The sequence below is a fragment of the Equus caballus genome, chromosome 9 (genome assembly GCF_041296265.1).
Source record: "Equus caballus isolate H_3958 breed thoroughbred chromosome 9, TB-T2T, whole genome shotgun sequence".
Taxonomy (NCBI): domain Eukaryota; kingdom Metazoa; phylum Chordata; class Mammalia; order Perissodactyla; family Equidae; genus Equus; species Equus caballus.
In genome coordinates, this window is record NC_091692.1 from 10,367,754 (window position 1) to 10,388,464 (window position 20,711).

The 20,711-nt window shown below is 34.9% G+C and overlaps 1 long non-coding RNA gene across 4 annotated transcripts in view; it reads left to right on the top strand.

The window, feature by feature from the left end:
* The window catches only part of LOC106780962 (uncharacterized), a 60,855-nt gene extending 41,717 nt beyond the window's left edge, over positions 1-19,138 (top strand). For 2 of the 4 annotated variants that reach the window (XR_011421233.1, XR_011421231.1), the window contains 4 exons: positions 847-984; positions 2,223-2,371; positions 6,638-6,801; positions 12,529-14,834. This is a non-coding gene — a long non-coding RNA (uncharacterized lncRNA). Of the gene's footprint in view, positions 1-846; positions 985-2,222; positions 2,372-6,637; positions 6,802-12,528; positions 14,835-18,890 lie in introns of those variants that run through there. The other 2 variants (XR_001377424.3, XR_011421232.1) reach the window with 2 other exon arrangements.
* Positions 19,139-20,711: the final 1,573 nt, after the last annotated feature.

Consider the following 20,711-nt stretch of genomic DNA (forward strand, 5'->3'; position numbering starts at 1 on the left):
TTCTTATTCTTTGCTTTTTAAAGTTTTTTTCTAAAGATTATGTCTTATTTTAGAATCAGAGAACATCTGTGTGCCTAAAATTTCAAGAAATTTGACTTTGGATCAAAAAAATAAATATTTTTATGGTTTTGAGAGATATTTCTAGTTTTTTCTCCAAATGATTTTTATCACTTTAAGCAGGCATCAATACTATCAATAATACTAGCATTGAGTTAAAATAAAATAAAAAATATTTGCCTGATTTAATGTCAAAATACTTCATTGCTATTTTAATTTGCATTTGTTTGACTAGAAAATACCCAGATTATTTTCCCTGTTAGATTTCTAATTTCTGAAAACTATTTCCTTTAGTCTGAATTACATGTAATGTCCTTTGTCCATATTTCTTTATTATTTTATTCCCTTTATAAGAATTCTTTACATAGCATTAAAGTTTGCTGCAAATATTCTCCTTTGGGTGTGTTCTTTTTATTTTTACATTGTTAACTCTTCAGCAGTTTTAAATGGCCAAATTTCTTAATATTTTCCTTTGTGGCTTTATTTATAATTTTAAAAGTTTTTAGCCCTCCAGGGTTCTATAAATATTAAATTTGGTAGTTTTGCAAATGTTTGGCTAGTTTTTTAATTGAACATTTAAAATGATTATTTATAAAGTATTGTTTGTTGCATTGGCCTACATTTTTTCGAATGCTAATAAATGGTTTCAACACTGCTTATTTACGTTTCTTATGATGCTTCCTTTAATTATATATAAGTATATATAGATTCATATACTTATAAACATAGATATATATATAGAATGTATGTATGAATATGTATGCATAGTATTATTCCTTTTCTTTTTAGTGAGAAAGAGTGGCCCTGAGCTAACACCTGTGCCAACCTTCCTCTATTTTGTATATGGGATGAAACCATGGCTTGATGAGTGGTGCGTAGGTCTGCATCTGGGATCTGAACCCTTGAACCCCAGGCTGCCAAAGCTGAGTGCGTGAACTTAACCACTATTCCACCAGGCCATCCCCCTGTATAGTGTTATTCTTGAATTCATTATTTTATTCTTTTATTTTGTACATTTGTCTAAAATACACACTATTGTAGCTAGCCTTGCTTTAATCTTAATGAATTGTAATACTTTATCTTAGTACACACTTATTACTCCCCTTTTCATAAATTTTTAAATATTCTTGACTCTTAACTTTTCTAGATTAATTTTACTACCAATTTCTGTCATGCTCCAGGAAAAAAAAAATCCATTTGGGGCTATTTAAGATTGAGAATTATGTTAAATGTACAAATTAATTTAGAAAAATTGATTAACTTAAATAATTATGAATAACTTAATAATTTATTTGAACTCAACTGAATTTTCTGACTCCTTCTACCAGGAAAGACTGATGATCCTTGCAGAGGCATGAACGGCAACACAGAGCCTCAAACCTCCTGTCTCTTCACCTTTTCCCTCATAAGGCTCTTGGAAGCAACAGCCCTCCACAAACATGCCAAAACTTACTTTCTCTGCTTTGTTAACAGTTACGAATGAATGTTCCACAACTCATGGGATTAGTTTCCCAAAACGCTAAAATGTTTAACCAATTAAAAATTACTTAGGTTAACCAACGTCTTGAGGAGAAGACATTAAAACTCCAAGTCCTTCTTATCTCATGACCACTTATGACTTATCAGATTTCCTAACACTTGAGATTTCAAAATAAAGTTGTTGATTATAAAAATTCTGTGTCACAGGTCAGTGATGGGAAAAATAGATCTAATCTGTATCATAAATTTAGAACTTTGACTAGTCAGAGGGAACCACAGCGTCCGGGGAGAGAGGCCCATGCAAGGGTTGTTAAGCAATCATCCTTTTTCTGTTGCAATTTTGTGCGGCGCCCAAGTGTTGGTAGTGTAGGTGCATATATCCGAGCCATGATATCAGTTCATGCCTTGAATATCAATTTCCTTTTTATCCCAGTCAAGATGTCTGAGGTACACTGCAGTATATCTTAGAACCAACCCACTTCTTGAGTCCATCTCATTAGAGGCGTGATTTTCGATAACTTTCTCCATCTCATTTGTTATACCACACATATGCTTTGTGCCAAGCACTGGGTTGCAAATTTTACATATATTATTTTATTTAATACCCAAAATAAACCTGAAGAATACATACTATTCTAGATTCCCACCTAATTTTCACTAGTACTCTTGTTTCCCATATGCCTCAGAACTTGCAGTTTGCTGTACGTGGACAACTTTCCAGATCTCTAAGGCTCCATGGAACTCCAGAACCTGCATTCCGTCATTAGAATCTACCTGCTAGTATTGCCAACTGACTGACTCAGTGAGCTTTGGGTGAACTGGTGCTCTCTCTATGGTTAGCATCTGGAACTAAGTCGGGTGTCTCTTATCCCTCCCAGATCTGTCTGCTATCTTATCTTCTTTTGTCTTGTCTGTCTACTTATTTGTCCATTCATCTATTTGATGTATTGTCAAAGATAAGCAAAAGGAATTCTATTTATAATATTTTCAAGGACCCATAAGGAGACAGTCTTTATATTCAGTGTTGAAACTAACATAGAAAAATATGACCCCTTACTAGTGCTCATAGTTAAAGATTCTTAGCCTAAATGATTACTAGTCAGATGCACTGTGTTGCTCCTATAGACCCATGAATTTAGCTGGATGCAGTTTCAATACATTACAATGTGCCAACTGAGAATTTGATGCTAAAGTGGAGGAAAAAAGAGATGGGAGAAGATAGTTAGAGAAAGACACCAAATTGTTAAGGATTAAAAAGAATGGATAAATTAAAATGCAAAGGAAAAATTTAAAAAGATAAAAGGCAAAAAAGGGAACTTACAGTAAAAGCAAGTATATTACTATAATTTAATAAGAATAAATTAAGTGTGGGCCTTAAAATGAATATATTATACTATGCTCTACTATATAATACTCTACTATACAATACCATGTAATACTATGCTATAGTAGTAACCCTGTTATTGAGATTAGTAAAGGAAAATTTACCTTTGAAGCTTAAAATAACTCAAAGTAGAATATTGTTTATTGTGCTCTTGGCTGGAAAGCACAGTCTATGTTCCATATCTATATAGTCTTTGAAAGGAGAGCAGAATTTTGAGTTAGAATTTGGAACCTCAATTCACTTTTGCATTTGGTGCCACACTCAAATAAGATAGGTGTCCGTGTTGTTGCAAAATGTGAGTTGAGGTGATTCAGTTTCTAGGATGCTTCCAAAATGAAACTTTTTCTTAATGAGTGAAGGGAAGATTTTGCTAATTAAATTGTTTTGTACCTATTTATAAAAGTGAGATTAAATTCCATTGAATTTGCCTGTTCTATGTGTATTTGATCAAATAAATACGGAAGTTTAGCTGGTCAATTTCATAAGTATAGACAAACCCTTGGCGGCATGCAAGGCCTTGTGCTCATTGCTGTGGACTATACGAAGATAAACACGTAGGAGATCTTGCCCTCATGTTGCTCAGAGTTCTGCTGAGAATGGAAGGAGGGAGAAAATACATTTTATGTATTATGCAAATGCAAAGGCAGGACTGAGAATAAGCCAATGAGATATTTAAAAAAATTCTATCAAAGATTAGTATTCTGATCTGAGAGAGTGTCCCAAAGGTTGTGGCATTTGAGTTGGCTTGTAAGAAAGGCCAAGACTTTGATAGTTAGAAATGGGGGAGTAGGAAAGGCTTTCTACGCAATTCAGAACAATAATACTATTTATTGAGCATTTACTGAGTGTTTACTTTGCAATGAATATTAAATACCTAAATGCTTTACATGCAATTAACTAATTTACTTACTACTCAGTTTTACGTAGAAATGAATCATCGACTACATGAGACTTCGTGGATACCAAATCTTCATTTAACAACATAGTTTCCAAAACAGCAAACATATTTTAGATAGATGGTAGAGTTTTTATTCTAATTACAGTGAAATTTTATTCCGTGTTAAAGTGAGAATTATGTTTCAATGGTGATATTTTTTAAGTTCCTCATTTAATTTCCTTCCTTTTGTGATGTTTATTTTTCCTACTGGTATCAAAATTAAGTCTACTAGAACTTAACATACAGGCAAAGAATATTTTTAATACAAATTCCAAAAGGTAATATTTTGTAGCCTAAACACAGTTTTGCGTAGTTTTGGTGCAGTATTCAAGTGAGATGCATGTCTATGTTGTCGCAAAATGTAAGTTGAGTAGCTCAGTTTTCTAGAATGGGTCCAAAATGAAGGCAGCTTATGTTTCACAAGAATGGAAACAACTAACTGCTAATACGCATCAAAATGTTTTTCCTGAGCACTCTTAAAAACAAAAGGCCGAGAAATTATAAGTGTTGATAATTGTTCGGAGAAATTGACCTGGAAGGAAACAAAGAAGCTAGCTGTCATAAAGAGGTGCTACATTTCAAAAGACCTAGGTCACCTGCCATTTGGTAGGCAGAAAAATAAAAAAATTCTTTTTCCCAATAGCCAAAATACCTATTTCATACTTCATTATGAAATAATGAATATTTCATAATTCACTGTATATAGTTTCATGATATCAATATTTATCAAGCATGGAAAAAACGTTCATAAGTCTTCATGGCAGATGTGACTTTTTTTTTACCTAAGTTAACAACATTCTCCATAAACAGAAATGATTGTCTTCATGCTTATAATAAAATTGGTTAAATTAAGTGGTTCCGGAATACAGGTGAATTACCTTTAAGTATGAAGATTACGCAAAAGGGTGAATCACAAGATGACATGGAATCTCTGATGATATTCTGCCAAAAGGGATAGGGTTTACAAAAAAAGGGGAACCTTCATGAATCGCTATACCCCCCAAAATTAAAGATTCTGCTTTCTCCATTTGAGAAATCGCGTATAACTGAACTGGAGAAAAGTACAATCCCTCAGTATAAAAGCATATTGTTTAAAAGGAAGCGTGGGGTAAGTTCTATTATAGTCGTATGTCATCTACTTCATTTATGTATTTTCACCTTTAACAAAATAGCTCTTCTGATGCAAACTAACTCTGGTGTCAAATTTAGACATCAGCTGAGTAAATATTTCCAGAGAAGTATCTAGAAAAATGATTAGCAGGAAGTACAGCTACCAGAAGAGAATGGAAGGTAGGCAGTGGGAGGAGAACAGGAATAAACTTTGAACCAACAAAGACTTTTCCGTTCCTCTAGTTAACCAAAGTAATCTGCAAAATTTTCGCTGAGACAATTGTTATCGATGGTATTTTTTTGTTTTTTTGAAGGAAGGTTAGTCGTGAGCTAGCGTCCGCCACAAATCCTCCTCTTTTTTAATGAGGAAGATTGGCCCTGAGCTAACATCTGTGCCCAACTGCCTCTATTTTATAGATGGGATGCCTGCCACAGTGTAGCTTGATAAGCTGTGCTAGGTCCGTGCCTGGGATCTGAATCAGTGAGCCCCAGGCCACTAAAGTGGAGCATGCGAATTTGACTGCTGTGCCACCCGGCAGGCCCCAAGGAATTTTTGATTAAAGGAAAGTTATGGTGTGTTTGGATTTATCTTTAAGTCTCGTTCTCACCATGTAGCTTTAAATATTTCAACTGGATTGACTCAACTTGAAGTTCACTTGAGCATTTCCTAAAAGAAGAGATCTCTGATCTGGAGAGCCGTGTGGAGGCATTCTGAATTGCATAGACTTCTATGTAGATTTCGACAAGCTTATACATACATGAAGAGAAATAAAAAATGTGTAATCTGATGATACAACTCCTTCAGTCATTCTTGAATAATTACCCCTGCCTAAGAGCAAATAGGATCACACCAGAATGATTTCACCGATTGTTTTAACCCAGAGGATCTGATCAATATCTGAAGTGGGCCCTGTTTTCCTTGCCTCATAGACTTTTTCCTATTTTCCTGATGTAAATTAATCCCAGTGTTATTGTGGTGGTGGGTGGGGGTGGGTAGAGTAGGGATGTTTTATTTGTAGTGGGAAACAAATTTTGTGGTTGCTGACTCTGTTTGACAACATCTCCGTATGGATGGCAAGGATAATGATCTGATGTATGGACATGAGCAAGTGTTTCCTTAATTTTCTACTACCTGGTCCTCTCAGAATTTTCCCAGCTTTTTTGTTTTTGAACACATAAACAATGAAAAATGAAAATACCATGAGAGAGGAATTGTAAAGCAGTCAGTTGCTCATATGCTGGTCCCGCAGTTTCAATATATACAGATACTTAGAAAGAAGAAGAAGAGAAACTGAGAAATTTTCTACAAGCTAATGAGAGTATAAGAACTGGATTGTGGACAAGGAGGTAAGTGGGTAGGGGCACTTTAGTGACAAGAGCACCACCAACCAAATGGGACAAGTACAATGGAAGGAAGAGAAAGAACACAGGAAATAAACAAACAAAATGTCTCTGTAGATAACCTTAAAGGTGGTGGGTGGAAATCTGTAGGTTCTAAATATAATCTAAACATTAGGTCAACATTTGAAAGGCTTTTTTCAAGATTGAGGATTTTTAATTAATTTCTGCTGTTTGTGTTTGTTGTAAGGAGACAATACTTGTATTATACTTAGAAAATAAACCAAATGAAGATATTGTCTTATCTCAGGCTCTTTTGATTTTATTCACAGCAAGAAAATGATCCCATAATTTTTATGTGACTCATATGCAAAATGAAGTGCATTCATCCATCTATGTGGTCTACTGATGGGAAATAAAATCAGATATTTCACTTCTGACTTCATCAAGCAAAAGAAAAATCAGTTGTGATTCCAAGAAGAGATGAACTCAATTGGTAAGGAAATATTTGTTTTAGAATTTTCAGAAAGAATTATCAATAGCGTACTGTAAAAAGCGTTAAAGGCCAGAGTGTAACGTTTGTTTGTTTTTTAACGAAATCATAACTGGCACATAAAGGAACATATTCATATTTGAGAAAGATGCAATTGCGAGAATATTTAAATTTCCTCCTGTGCACATAAAAAATAAAGTTCAGGTGTCATTGAGAAACATCATATCGTATTCTGAGCTCTACACTAGTAAGCTGTCAACTTCTTGAAGACCAAAAAGATACTTTGACGTGCTTTCATGTGCTTTGGTTTTTTGCTTGAGGAAGATTAGCCCTGAGATAACATCTGTGCCAGTCTTCTTCTACTTTTTGTATGTGGGCTGCCTCCACAGCATGGCTGATGAGTGGAGTAGGTCTGTGCCAGGGATCCAAACCTGCAAACCCAGGCTGCTGAAGAAGTGGAGTGTGCTGAACTTTAACCATTTGGCCATGGGGCCCGCCCCTCATGTAATTTTTTGACTTCACTTCATTATGTTGGTCTTATTTTGGTATATAGATATAACCTTAGTTCATTTGTTCTGTTTATTTTAATTTCTAAACTTAAATTCTGTAATCTAAAAGTATATGCCAAGTTGGGAAGGTGTTTCTCCTGTTTTGTTTTCATTTCTGTTTTCACATTTTTTTTTCCTGGGACTAGGATATTTTGTGACAAGACGGCATTGAATGTGCATAAATTTAATTACTACTTGTTTGGTCAAATATTTGATTGGGGGATTGGTCAGCAGGGTTGAGAAGAAATCAGCCCTGAGAGTTTTATATTAAAACTAATTTAGGAGGAAGATTCTGCCCCCATTTGCTTCTGCTAGTCAATGACAGGGTGAAATCTGAGTTCTTTCAAACATTGGGATGCAAGATGAAAATGTCAATCCTACCCTCAGATGTTTCTCAGTGGTCGTATGTTAGACATTGTAGATAAAGCCTCTATGTATGTCCTCACAGGAAAGTTTACCTTGGCTGGCAAGTCTAGAAACTCAGCAATACTCGCTATAAGTCTAAAAACACATTCACACAGTGCTATTTATAATTTATGCGCTTAATGTTTTGGAATGGGTAATTGATATCATTAACATAGAAGTTCCTTAAATTTACCTTTGGCATAAAGGTTTTTGTAAACTTGTTTTCAAGAAAGAGGTGGGACCTAAAAAAGGAGAAATAAAATATTGTTTAGTATGCATGTTTGACACTCAGGTTTATTGATATGTTCTGCCTTTTATAAGATGAATACTATGACAAATGACAGAGAAAAGATTGCACGTTACTATCTCTGTTCTATCTATGTACTGCCAGTGGGCAAAGATTTCTCATTTCATACATCATTTACAACTTCCTACAGTAATTTCACACAGTTCATATCCTCAGTACAAGGCATAGCAATTATCTCTACACATATATGCATGCAGGCATACTGAATATGAAAACCATGCACTTCCAAAAGTTGCAGAGTTCATGCGCCCCCAACCAATAAAAGATAGTAAAAGCCAGTAAGTTGTCCAATTAAAAAACTTTCCTATTTTAACTGATGCCCCAGTGTTACCTCAGAAACAGGTTGTTTCAGGAGGTATTTTAGAGTACTGTTTGTAAGAGTAAAATAATATTTTCAGTTTTCCCCATTGCTTTTGTATTCCAAAAGTTACATTAAGAAAAAAATCTTATTCCTTTTTCTATCCACTTTTACTCTTTTGCCTCTAAATAGAATAAGAAAAATACAATATTGCGTTCTGGAATGGAGAAAAAACTTAAAAACAACCTCCTAAAATGTACAGATTTGCAATTTTAAATGTGAATAAACATTAAAGTTTGACAGCGTTTGTTTATTTTGGACTTTCTAAAATTATTTTATCATAATTTTCCTACTTTTTCATCTAATATAGTACACGTAACATTTAGAGAGATTATAAATTGCTAAATTGATAGATAATTCATAGTCTCCAGAAATAAATTCTGAACTTCTTCAATTGTGTGATCAATAACCCATAATTAATTTTTAACTTTTGAGTTTCCAATTTTTTTCAAATTTCACTGTTTTTCATATTCTGGCTTTCATGATATGTGGTTAGAATAATAAATAGTAACTACCTAGTTCCTTTCAAAAGTCCAGAAAGTAATATTTCAGATTCAACAAATACAATGAATCCTATTAGCTACTTACTAATGAATTAGTACCCTACCTCTTTTCCAAAATTATTTCATATATTGCCATAGTGTACTGCTACTCTTCCACAACCATGAGTTTTTTAAGAGTCTTTTCTTTCTTTTGGGAGATTGTTCTTCAAATTTCCTTTTATTAACCTTTACTTGAGATCCATGATGCATCAAAAGGCAGAAATCTAAGCATCTATAGAGGCTATGGTTTCCCTTATCTAAATCCTTGTATTCTAAGATAAGACAGGAACATATAACTGGTATATTCTACCTTTATGACACTTTCAGTTGCTAAATTTTGATAAACGCACAAGAAATTAGAGGTCTTTGTTCATTACTTAAATTAAGAAGAGATTTCCAGGGCTGTTCTGTGGCTGACCACTTTCTTGTCCTTGCATTGGTCTTCTTCTGCACTTCAATATCTTTATCTGTAAAATGAAACAAACTGGATAATTTTTAATTTTCTTAATATAGGTAAGATCTTTTTTATTAGCTATGACACCAGAAATGTTATATGTCTGGAAACCAAACAATTTGGCAAATTGCTTTTCAGGGTACAAAATGAAGACACTGATTTTAAAAATCAAGTTTTTTGTTTGTTTGTTTGGTGAGGAAGATTGGCCCTGAGCATCTATTGCCAATCTCCCTCTTTTTGCTTGAGGAAGATAACCCCTGACCTAACATCTGTGCCAATTGTCCTCTATTTTGTATGTGGGATGCCACCACAACATGGCTTGATGAGCAGTTTGTAGGTCTGCGCCCACGATACAAACCCATGAACCCCAGGAGGCCAAAGTGGAGCACGTGAACTTAATCACTACAATCCCGGGCCAGCCACCCCAAAATCAAGATTGTTTTAATGACTACTGCATTTAACTTTATTTGCCAATAATCCTAGTAGTATTACAGTTAATGACAAACAGTAACTATAGAAATAGTTCCATTTTACCTTAATTCTATGGATAGTCACATTTTTAAAAACAGGCCAGCATTTTCATCAATGCTCAAATCCACATATCTGTTTTTCATAGCTATTTTGTTTTGAAGACTTTTTATTAAGCATTTTCAAATGCCTGAATAACATAGGGATAAAGTAAATATCCATTCAAGCATGATTTAGAGTTTTTAAAATGGAGAATGTAGTCAAAAGCAGTTCTTTTAATGAGCTTAAACATGGAAATGATTGTTGAAAAGCCACACTGATTAATTCTTCATAGCATTGACCCTGAAATAACAGAAAGAGCTATAATAGCATCATACATACCACATATGTAGAAAATCCACATTAGTAATTTTATACAGCCTAAGTCATTTCTTCCTTTCTAATCTTCAGATTCAGACCAAAGCTATTTTTGATTGCAACTCCATTCTCTATGTACACACAAATAAAAGAATGAGTGGTGTTGTCAGGCAATACTTTTCTAAAATTATAATACTACTAATTCTATGATCAAATCTCACTTCTTCTTTACTGATGTTATACTAGAGACATTTTATCATTTGTTCATTCAACAGATGTTTTTTGAGGTCCTCCTCTTACATAAGGTAATGTTTCAGATTCAACAGACGATTCAACAAATGTCTGGAACGTAATGTTTCAAGTTCAACAAATACAGCTAAGGCCAAGACTTAGCTAGCTAAACCTTACTTAGTTTGACAATAATTAAATTCAGTGTCAGATTCTTGCCATAATAAGGATGACTACATGTATTAGTTTTCTATTGTTGTATAAGAAATTACCCTAAAAGTTATGGCTTAAAGCAACAGACATTTTTTTATCTAACAATTTCTGTGCATCAGAAGTCTGAGAATGGATTAGCTGTGTCTTCTGAAAGGCTGCAGTCAAGGCATTGTTCAGGGTTGAGTTCTCATCTGAATACTCAACTGGGGAAGGATCCATTTGCAAATTCACTTAGGTCACTGCCATAATTAATTTCCTTGCAGTTGTAGGACCGATGGCCTCATCTTCCTGCTGGCAATCAGCTGGAGGTCCTTGCGGGCTACTGGCTAGAAGCTCCCCTCAGTCCAGGAGGCTTCCCTCCATTCCTTACCACATGAGCCTTCCAACATGGCTGCTTTCTTCATCAAGACCAACAAGCTTGAGAAATATTCCTGCAAAATGGGACATATGGTCTTATGTAATGTAGTCACATAATCACATACATGTAGCTACACACATCCCATTGCCATTGTTATTTTCTATTGGTTAAAAGCAAGTCACAGTTCTCACCAACATTCAAGGAAGGGGGATCACACAAGGTCATCAGGAGGTAGAAATGATAGGGGACACTTTAAGAGTCTATAATACTACATAAAGCTAACAATCAAGGTATGAGCAATTCATTTTCAAATAAATGCATAAATAAAAATAGAAATAGTATGGTGTAATTCAAATATTTTTCCTGGAAATTGGGAAATTTGGCTTTGCTATAAGCAAGTTGCATGACACAGTCACCTGAGTCATCTCTCTGGCCCCAGAAGGATTTGAGTGCCTATCTGAAAATGGGGGGACTAGACTAGAATTATTGCTAAAATAATTTTCAGCTCTAGACTTTTTACAAGGCATAGACTATTTGGAATACATAGAATATACAATGAACTAAATGTTTTACTTTTTACCCCAGGCATTTATCCAGAAGTCTAAGTCTTCTTAATGGCTTATAACAAAAAGGCTAATCTATCAGGATTTCAATTTAATTTAAATGCACTTTTGAATGTTTATTCTAAACAAGTCATGGAAGTAGTAGAGAAAATGGTTAAGAAGATGAGTTCTAGTGTCAGATACTTGAGTGCAAATCCTGGTTCTTTCTCTCATCAACTGAGTGACACTGGGTAAAATATTTAATCTCTATGGGTAACATGAAATGATAATAGTACCTAATTTACTAGATTGTTGTCTCACAAATGTTAATTATTTCATAAATATTAGCTATTGTAGGTTTTCTTATCATTACAATATAATGTGTCATTGTGCTAGGCAAGGAAAATATATACAAGGTGAAAGTTTCTGTCCTTTCAAGGGACTCACAGAAATAGTGCTTTATTGAAATATTTTCTATTCCAGGTAGACCACGTTATCATAAAAAAATGTTTTATTTCCCTTGAGATTTATCAGTAACCAGGATAGAGTTGAAATTCTTGTTTAATTTGCTAAATATGGTTATATTAATAATTGAATAATTTCTGTTGGACTTTGTCCAACATTCTCAGAAAGAATTAACTAGGGCAAGTTTTTTTAATGTAAAAATACTATCTGCCTATGAAATGTTCATTTTGATTCTGTATATTCTGTTCTTTTGTGAGCAGATTTCCAGGTATGACACTTCATGGTTATTAATAAATGGACCATACATAAATTATGCATTAAGAAAAAATGAAAGACAAAAGCACTGAACATCCCTTTTGCTAGTTAGAGGAAACAGTTTCACTGTCTGACATTGAAGACAAGACAGTCAGTACAATTTCACAGAATTACAAGCAGCCAGATTCATACCACCTCATCTTTCAAACTCTCTTTTGTTCTCTACACAGAAAAATCGCACAGCATGAGAAATAACCATGGAGGGACAGTCATTTTGCTCTGAAGAAGGAGAATCCTTACGCATACACCTTTTCTGAAATTGTTTTTACCACATGGTCTCAAGTTTTCAGTCTTTGAAGTTCTTCTATGACACGGGGAGAAACTCAAGAGACCAAAAAATACAAAAGTCAGATACTGAAAAGCTCCCATGAAAGTGGACATCCTTGACAGCTGACAAACACATAATGTGAATGTAATAAAGCATGGCAAATATTGATGTGTTTCATGAATACGTGGATGCCTTTTGAGGGAACTTAACTGAAGACAAGTACGAAGGTAGATCTACTGATGAATTCCTCTTTACTTTCAACGTCAAGGAGAGAAAAGGAGATACCAAAGGAGCTGAGAAGAGAAATGATCAAATAGCTGCATCTCAGTTGGTGAAAATCACACCAAATCCTTTTGAGTATGCACCACAATCTGAAATTGTCTTTTTTCTTTACTTATTCACTTCTTTGTTGTATCTCCTCATTTAGAATGTGAGATCCAAGATGGCAAAGATCTTGTGTGTTTTGTTCATCACTTTAACCCATTGCCTAAAATTGCATAAGGCCATGGTAGGTGCTCAATAAAAAAATGCTCAATGAATGAATGAGGAATTGAGAGATTGAGATTCTAGTTTTTCCTGCAACGAAGTAGCCGGGGGACCTTAGGATAATCACTGAACCTCTTAGAGGCTCAATTTCTTCACCTTTAAAATGATAGAATAGAACAGATGGCTAATGTTTCTTGCAGTACTAGTATTTATTGATGGTATGCATGTTTCAAGGGTTCATTTGGTAACCAACTAATGTTTTCACAAGAAACATTTCATTCCTGATTAAACCATGTTTTTTGTCTAAGTCCAGTTTTGGTTATTCAGATGCCCAAATAAGGTCAAATGAAAGGTTCTTGTAAGTTTACATTGAAGGTTCTTTAAAAAATTTTTTTAATGGTGAGTTTTTTAATGTTAATTAAAGTTAATTAATTAATTTAAAAGTTAAGTTAATTTTTTAATAATGAATTTCTAGAAAATTTTAAATACAGGTAGATCTATTTAGTAGAGGAAAGAGAATTGAGAGATACCCAGTTCTTTCCAAATTTAGTTGTGCTATGAACATCTTGGATGAGTTGGCATTAGAAGAATCTTCATTTGTCTCTTTTTATATTCTGTGTGGTAGATGTAAATTCAATATTATACTAAACACTCTTGAAGGGATTTGTTAACAAAGCCTGACTTCACCACATAGGCAAGTGATTGAATGCACAACTGTGGAAAGATTTTGCTAATCGTGCTGGAGAATATTTCGGTTCCTTTTCCCCCTTGTGAGGATGTTTTAATTTTTAATTATGCGTGTGTTTCTTTCTCAACAGTCCTAAGTGTGGTATATAACATTTTAATAAGATTAATATATAGAATTCCAAGTATATTTCATTTAAAATATAAACTTCTAAATATGGTAACACAAAGGCATTTAATTTCAGCATTCACTATATTGAAAATATTTTTAAAGTCTTTTATTTTGCTATTGTAATTGCAAATAGGAATGTGAAATATGATTAAGCACTAGGGGATTAAGAATGCTACAATAGTCATATTTAAAGAGCACTATTACATTCATATTTTAAAACCGTGTCCTTTATTGAGTTTGAATTTACCTGCTAAGTGAATCTCAAATGCTATTAGTTGTTATTTGTTGATTTCTAACTTCTGAGCAAATGTATAGAAAAGGTGTGCTTACAAAACTTGGAAAACATTTATGTTAATCATTTTTATTGACGTACCTTCCCTCTAGACTGTTAGAAAGTAAAGGGATTCAGAATTAGAGTTCCAAATAGAAAAAATGAAACTAGTAAACTCTACTGACGTGTAACTTCTTAAGAATTTCAGCGTACAATTTGCCCATACAGGTTCCATTAAAGTTAATGGGAGTCGTGTGACTGCTTCTCTCTGTAGGGTACTAAAAATGTACCCTGCAGTATTCAAAAATCTGAACCTAATTTTTACTTTCTCTTAACCTTGATTATGATACACTAAAGATAGACACTTTCATTATCACACGCATATAGTAAATTTTATATAAAGATTTGAAAATAATCTACTTGGGGAAGAGGCTGAATTTATATGGGTCAGAGTGGAATTTTAATTAGTGTTGCAAATACGGGTACTGCTTTCATTATAATGATAAAACAAGCATGAGTATCTGTAATTTACCCTCTAGCTATACAAATGAGAACTTAAACCTCAATGAATTCAATAAATGAAACATTTTCAGAACACTTACTTAAAATCAGGTCTACTTTTTAATCAGTCATGTTTTAAGTGAATGCTTATTAATAGATCATTAATAAAACATGCTCATAAAATGAGATTTCAAGAAAGAGGTGAGATGAATAGAAGACGAAGAAAATAAAAAGACCTAATGGATAATTTTAAATTTTGTTTTAAACAATTTAGTTTTAGTAAGTTAATTTATTTCAAATTAAAAAGTGAGTTCTAAATCTTCCTTTTTTCAGTTACATATGAAGATAAAACACTACAGATTATACTGCCTGTGAATTCATGACCCTTTAATACTGCCCAAGTCCTCTCTGCTTTTGACATTCAAGCTAAAATAGTAATCTCATTTTTTTCCTTTAAATAATTTCTGCCTGACTTCTATCACCACCTGGGGGAATGAAATGATAAGGTTTTATTTTTAAAGAATGCAAAAAGAAAAGGAAAACTATATACATGAGTAAATACCCCACAATCCATTTTTCACTGAAATCAGCAGCTATGTTGCAGAAAAGCGACAAGCACAAAATTTTTCCTGAGCACAAAGAACACGGGGAAAAGGCAGGCAATATTGCAGAACAATAAATAAGGCAGAACACTCTCCAAGGGTCCAGAATTTGGTTTGTATAATCTTCCAGAAGGCAGAATTTTTACCCAATAAAACATAAACTGCAATTAGGACTGATCTTTTTATGTTATACATTTATCTTCTCTAGATTTTTATTACAAGGTTCTCTGTGTGTAAATTACAGAGAGTCCCACGAGTTTGGGTGGGGCTGGGGAGAACAGTTACAATTACAAATAAATTCAGAGTTTCCAGTTTATTGAATCTGATGTCAAACACTCAGCTACTGAACTTCATCAGATTTCCAGAGTACTTCCAGCTCAAGATCCTGTTACTTAGAATTGGCATTCAAGCTTGCAACCATGAAAACGTTTTGTGCTGCAGTTTGCTTCTCTGATCTTTGGGCTTCCCGCTGCAAGCTGTAAGCATCCAAACTACGAGGGCTCGTTGGACCCATCGGATTTCGGCTTTCCAGGCTGATTTGTGGCACTGACCGCAGAGCAGGAGAGGCTGAAGATTTTTTAGTCCTCATTACCTATAAGTTACTCTTGAAGGAGAGTGAAAAACTTAAATGTGGCTTCTTGGAGTTATGTCTGGCAGTCTGGGCTATACCAGTCGCTGACCAACCACATAGCTCTCAGAGGTTTTAGCACAGCTCCAATCTGAATTATTCTGATTCTTGACCTGATTTTATAAGGCCCCACTCTTTCTCTTTTGAGGACATGGTTAGGTGTACCATAGATTAAAAATACTTTTACCATGCTAATGTCTGTTGTTTTTGAATTTTGAAAGGAATGAAAATCGTGTTTAAGATTTTGCAATGCCTTTTGAAATAACTAGAAATACCATAGGATGCTGGGATTATTTGTCATGACTTAAAAAAAAGTGTTATTGTTCTTCTTGTGCTTTGTGACTTTACAAGAAGAATAACAGGATGAGATAAGACCACAGCTCAGACTCTGAATTAAGTACAATGTATCAAGAATATGCAGAGACCTGAAATGTCATACCTGCACAATGTGTGTCGGTGTTTAGCAGAAGGACCAATCCTATGTCATTAAGACAGTGCCTCTACTGTGGATTCTGGGATACTCTTTTCATCACTGGAGTTCTGCGACTCCACTTCTATTTCTCATCCACACGAACTTGTTCTGGTTCAAGGTTATTTGGTCCTTCTTTTGTACTACACTGGAAAAATGCTCTTCTCTTTCTCCCATAAGTACCAAATTATACTGAAATCATTTCTTTAGGAGTCTGTCTCTTTCCTTAAAATGTAAGTACCCTAAGGGTAGGGAACATGTTTCACCAATGTTTACAATCTGTTTTACAACTGGTGCTCAGGCTTTATTGAGCGGAATAGCTCGGGTTACATGCTTCTAGAAAGTTCTCAGTCTTTCAATCTCTAATTGTTACATGTTGAATTTTTACATAGAGACCTAATTTGTATGACAAAGCCTCTGTCAAGGTTATTTCTTTCAGCTTAGCTATTTCTGCCCAAATTTGCTTTTCCTTAATTCTGTACTATGCTTAGCGGTGAGGTTCTCTCTATGTTCCCATCACATCATGTGCTCTGCTAAAGCCTTCTGCGAAATGTGTCCTACAAGATACCAGCTGCTGGTGACCGTCTCTGGATTCCCTCTGCCCTTAATGCATGTTCCAAGTATGTTATGAGAGTGGAAGCCAGAGGCTCTGGCACAAAGAGCTGCCTTTACAGCCTTCCCTGTGGCGGGGACTGCGAAGTCTGCGTTACCATGTGTTATGTGATGACTCAGTTCACCCCAATTTGCCCTTTGGGAACTGCTGTGAAAACTTCTTTTGTACAGTAAATCATGACAGCATTTGGCCTTCATTCGGGGGTGAATGCATGGTTTATATATTAAAGCCATTTCTTTTTTCCCTTTAGAAATACCATGTGGCATCAATTTGTTTGTAAGCACAAATCAAATGGCAGTTTAGGATCCTCCAGATGATCCAGAATATGCTGTATTAAGTTTTTAAAGGTTATCAGAGCAATGAAAACCAAACACTGAAAAAAATTAAGAAGCTACTTGAATCCCTCAGAATACGTTCATATACCCACAGACATCCTCAGATACTTGGAGAAAATCTGCTCTGAAACTTTTAAAAATGCCAGGGCATTAATAACACAGGTCAATAATTAATATCCTATTTAGAAATATGTACTTTTTTCCACATGTGTGTGTGCATCCACAGAACTGAAATGTGTTCCACCCAGCCAGCAGAATTTTATATCATTGGTCTTCAGCCACAGGTGAACTTAGAGTACAGAAAAAGGACCAGTGTCAATTTCATAGCTCCAACTTCTCAAATGTGTTGTATGTGGATAAATATGGTAATTCCCTGAGTAACTTGCTCATTAATGTCTCCAGCCCCCCAAGAAATATCCCAGGCTGTGCACTATGGGTTTCCAAATTGGTGCATCCAGCCATACTTGTGGCTCTTGTGGTTGGTCTGTGGCTTGAAACGTAACTTGCCCAGCAGTTCTGTTTCCAAAAATAGGCCCAGGAAGTTTGTGACCATGTTTGGTTTGTTCCAAAGGGGCTGCCATATATTTAATGAGGTTGTGAACATACACTAAGATTTGTATATGGCTCATCAAATAAAATACATCTTCAACCCTCTTTCACTTCAGTACGTGGTTTGGAATGGGCTGTTTTACAAGCACATGTGTTTATCATATGACTTTATTTGGGGACAAATAATCACTTCTTACGTTTAGGATACAGATTCTGAATAGCTTAACACTCTGCTTCATTCCTCCCAAAGTAAGAAAAAATTTTAAGCTGGGTAGTCCTTCTTTCCTCTTATTCCTGGCAGGTTTCTCTGGATGTTAACATGTCTTATTTAACTCAAATGTGCCATTTTAGCAAGGTAGGGAGATAAAAAACCTGTGGCTTAAAGTCCCTTTTCACCCAGAAAGGCGTATAACTAATGTCTTTCTGTGTGCCGAGGGGAATAGGAAACCTCTTATCAATGACGTGCATTTATGAGCGCAATGTGCGCTGCTGGTCTGTGCACCAGACAAGGAGCCAGGAGACCTTGATCTCCCTCTGTTGCTCAACCGCTCTGCGACATTAGGCAAATCATTTACCTCCTAGGTCACTGGCTTCTTTTATTTTTCTACAAAATATCTGCCCCTCGCACATAAAAAGAAGGCATTGTGACTAATATTGATAATAGCTATAAAATGCATTTTTCTTCTCTAAGTCTCTATCATAACATTTAGAGCAACAGAGGTGGTCTTTTACTAAATGAACCTTGGTAGTGGTTAAATAACTCACCCAATATCTTCCAGTTTACTGTATAATGTAATAAGCCACATTCTATGAATAAGCCGAATGGATAAAATGTCTTTCATTTGATGATTCAGATGCAATCCAATAAAGCAGAATATTCCATAGAGTTTATTTCCTGTAATTGTAGGAGATAAAATTGATTTTCTCATTTTTTTTTCCTACTGTTTGCGACAGTGACTGATTGTGAGAGAAGACTAGAAATAGAATTTGTCATGAAATTTGAACCTTCACAAACCTCATGGTACTTCCTTTGAAAAAAAATGTAGAGCTGGTAGTCTGTATGAAATTCTGATGCGGACTCTTCCTTAGAACCTTACAAGAAAAGAGAAAATGTGTGAAATGGAGATTGCACAATCTTGTCTTGAAGCAGAAGACTCATCTGGAAGCTCCTGGCATTTCCTCAATAAAATTCAAATGATATTGAAAAAGTTAATGTGGTCCCTTTGGCGTCCCCTTGGTCTGGGTCAAGGATTCGGCCAGCGAGCCACTGCATTCAGGGGCTGGGGCCAAGGATTTGACTGGCACTGCTGGTGGGTTGAGTGGGTGAGTTACATGAGCAAATAAGTATGCTGAGGATAATAGAGCCAGGTACTATTTTTGCAACTTTTCTGTAAAGTTTTACAGTATGTCAAACTAAAAAGAAAAATAGAAACAGTTAATGTGGTTAAGAATAATAGTTTTACCAAAAGCATACCTTATTTTACATTTATCTCATATGGAACATTATATATACAAATATATATACACACATACAGATTTATGCTATATATTATCTTTATGTTTTTCATATGTGCATACATTTATAGCTATGTTCTTATCCTTCCAGTTTCTCTAAGATTCTGATACATTCCAGAGCAAAAGAAAAAAACCTTACAAAGCAGATCAGTAAGACAATAAAAAGGAAGACTTTTGAAAGTGTAAAAGATTTATTTCAAGTCTTAGCAGTTAGAACGTAGTGGTCTAAATGAACCATCGATGATGGATTCGAGGAGCAAATTAGGATACAGTGAAAAGAGAAATATATTCAAGTTTGTGCTGATTTTTGAAATATCACTCAATTAAAACTTTCTCTAGTAAAGATGAGTGCATTAGTTAAGGCTGCTTAAGGGAAAGTCTGATTTGTTTCCTGGCTATTAATGAATGCTTTATGTGACTATTTACTCCTCTATGAAATAAAAAGAGAGCTGTTCCCACAGCAAAACCCCAATAGTAGATGTTAATATTTTTCTTTTTTCCTGATGGAGGGCTTAATATAAACTTTATATTTCTCTCTTAAATCATCAGAAACAGAATTGGGGAATTTTTTAGGGGATGCATTTGCTCTCCAAATTAATTTCATCTATTCAGAAACTATAATTTACAGTTAAAGTGCTGAATCCAAGTTAATTTTCCTTTTTAAAATTAGGTTTTAAATAAATGAAACAGTATCCAATGTGTTTCTGACATAGCTCATGGCACACGATGCTCTTCACTTGGCCACAGAAACACGAGGTCCCTGCCCTGAGGTGACACCTTCTTCAAGAGGACGTACCCTGTACCAGCTGCCTTACAATAAGGTATTTCTGCCATTGGCTCGCAGATTCTATTTTGAAAAGGAGAATTCTGCAGAAAGGATGCTCTGTTTTTTATTCATAGTTAGAATGATCCATAAAAACAGCGCGGACTTTCCTTCTCGCTGGATGGAAGAAGCTGGAGCAGGGCATGAAAGCTGTACTTATTAGTCAGCAAAGATGCTACTGCCCGGCGAAACAGATAAAGGCCTTATGGATATACTGAAGCTGTAAGAGTCTTTGAGACACAGTGTTTAAAGGGCTGTTTGTCTCTGATGGAAAATTAATGAAACTGTGAAAGCAGTGTTAACAGGAGGTATCCACTCCAAGACACTTATTAGCATGGCATTGTGTGCAAAAGCAGCTCTTAAAGCAAGAACACCTTTGGGAAACTCACTCTTCCCCTTTGAACCTCATCTTCAATTACAATGTGGTTACTACGAAA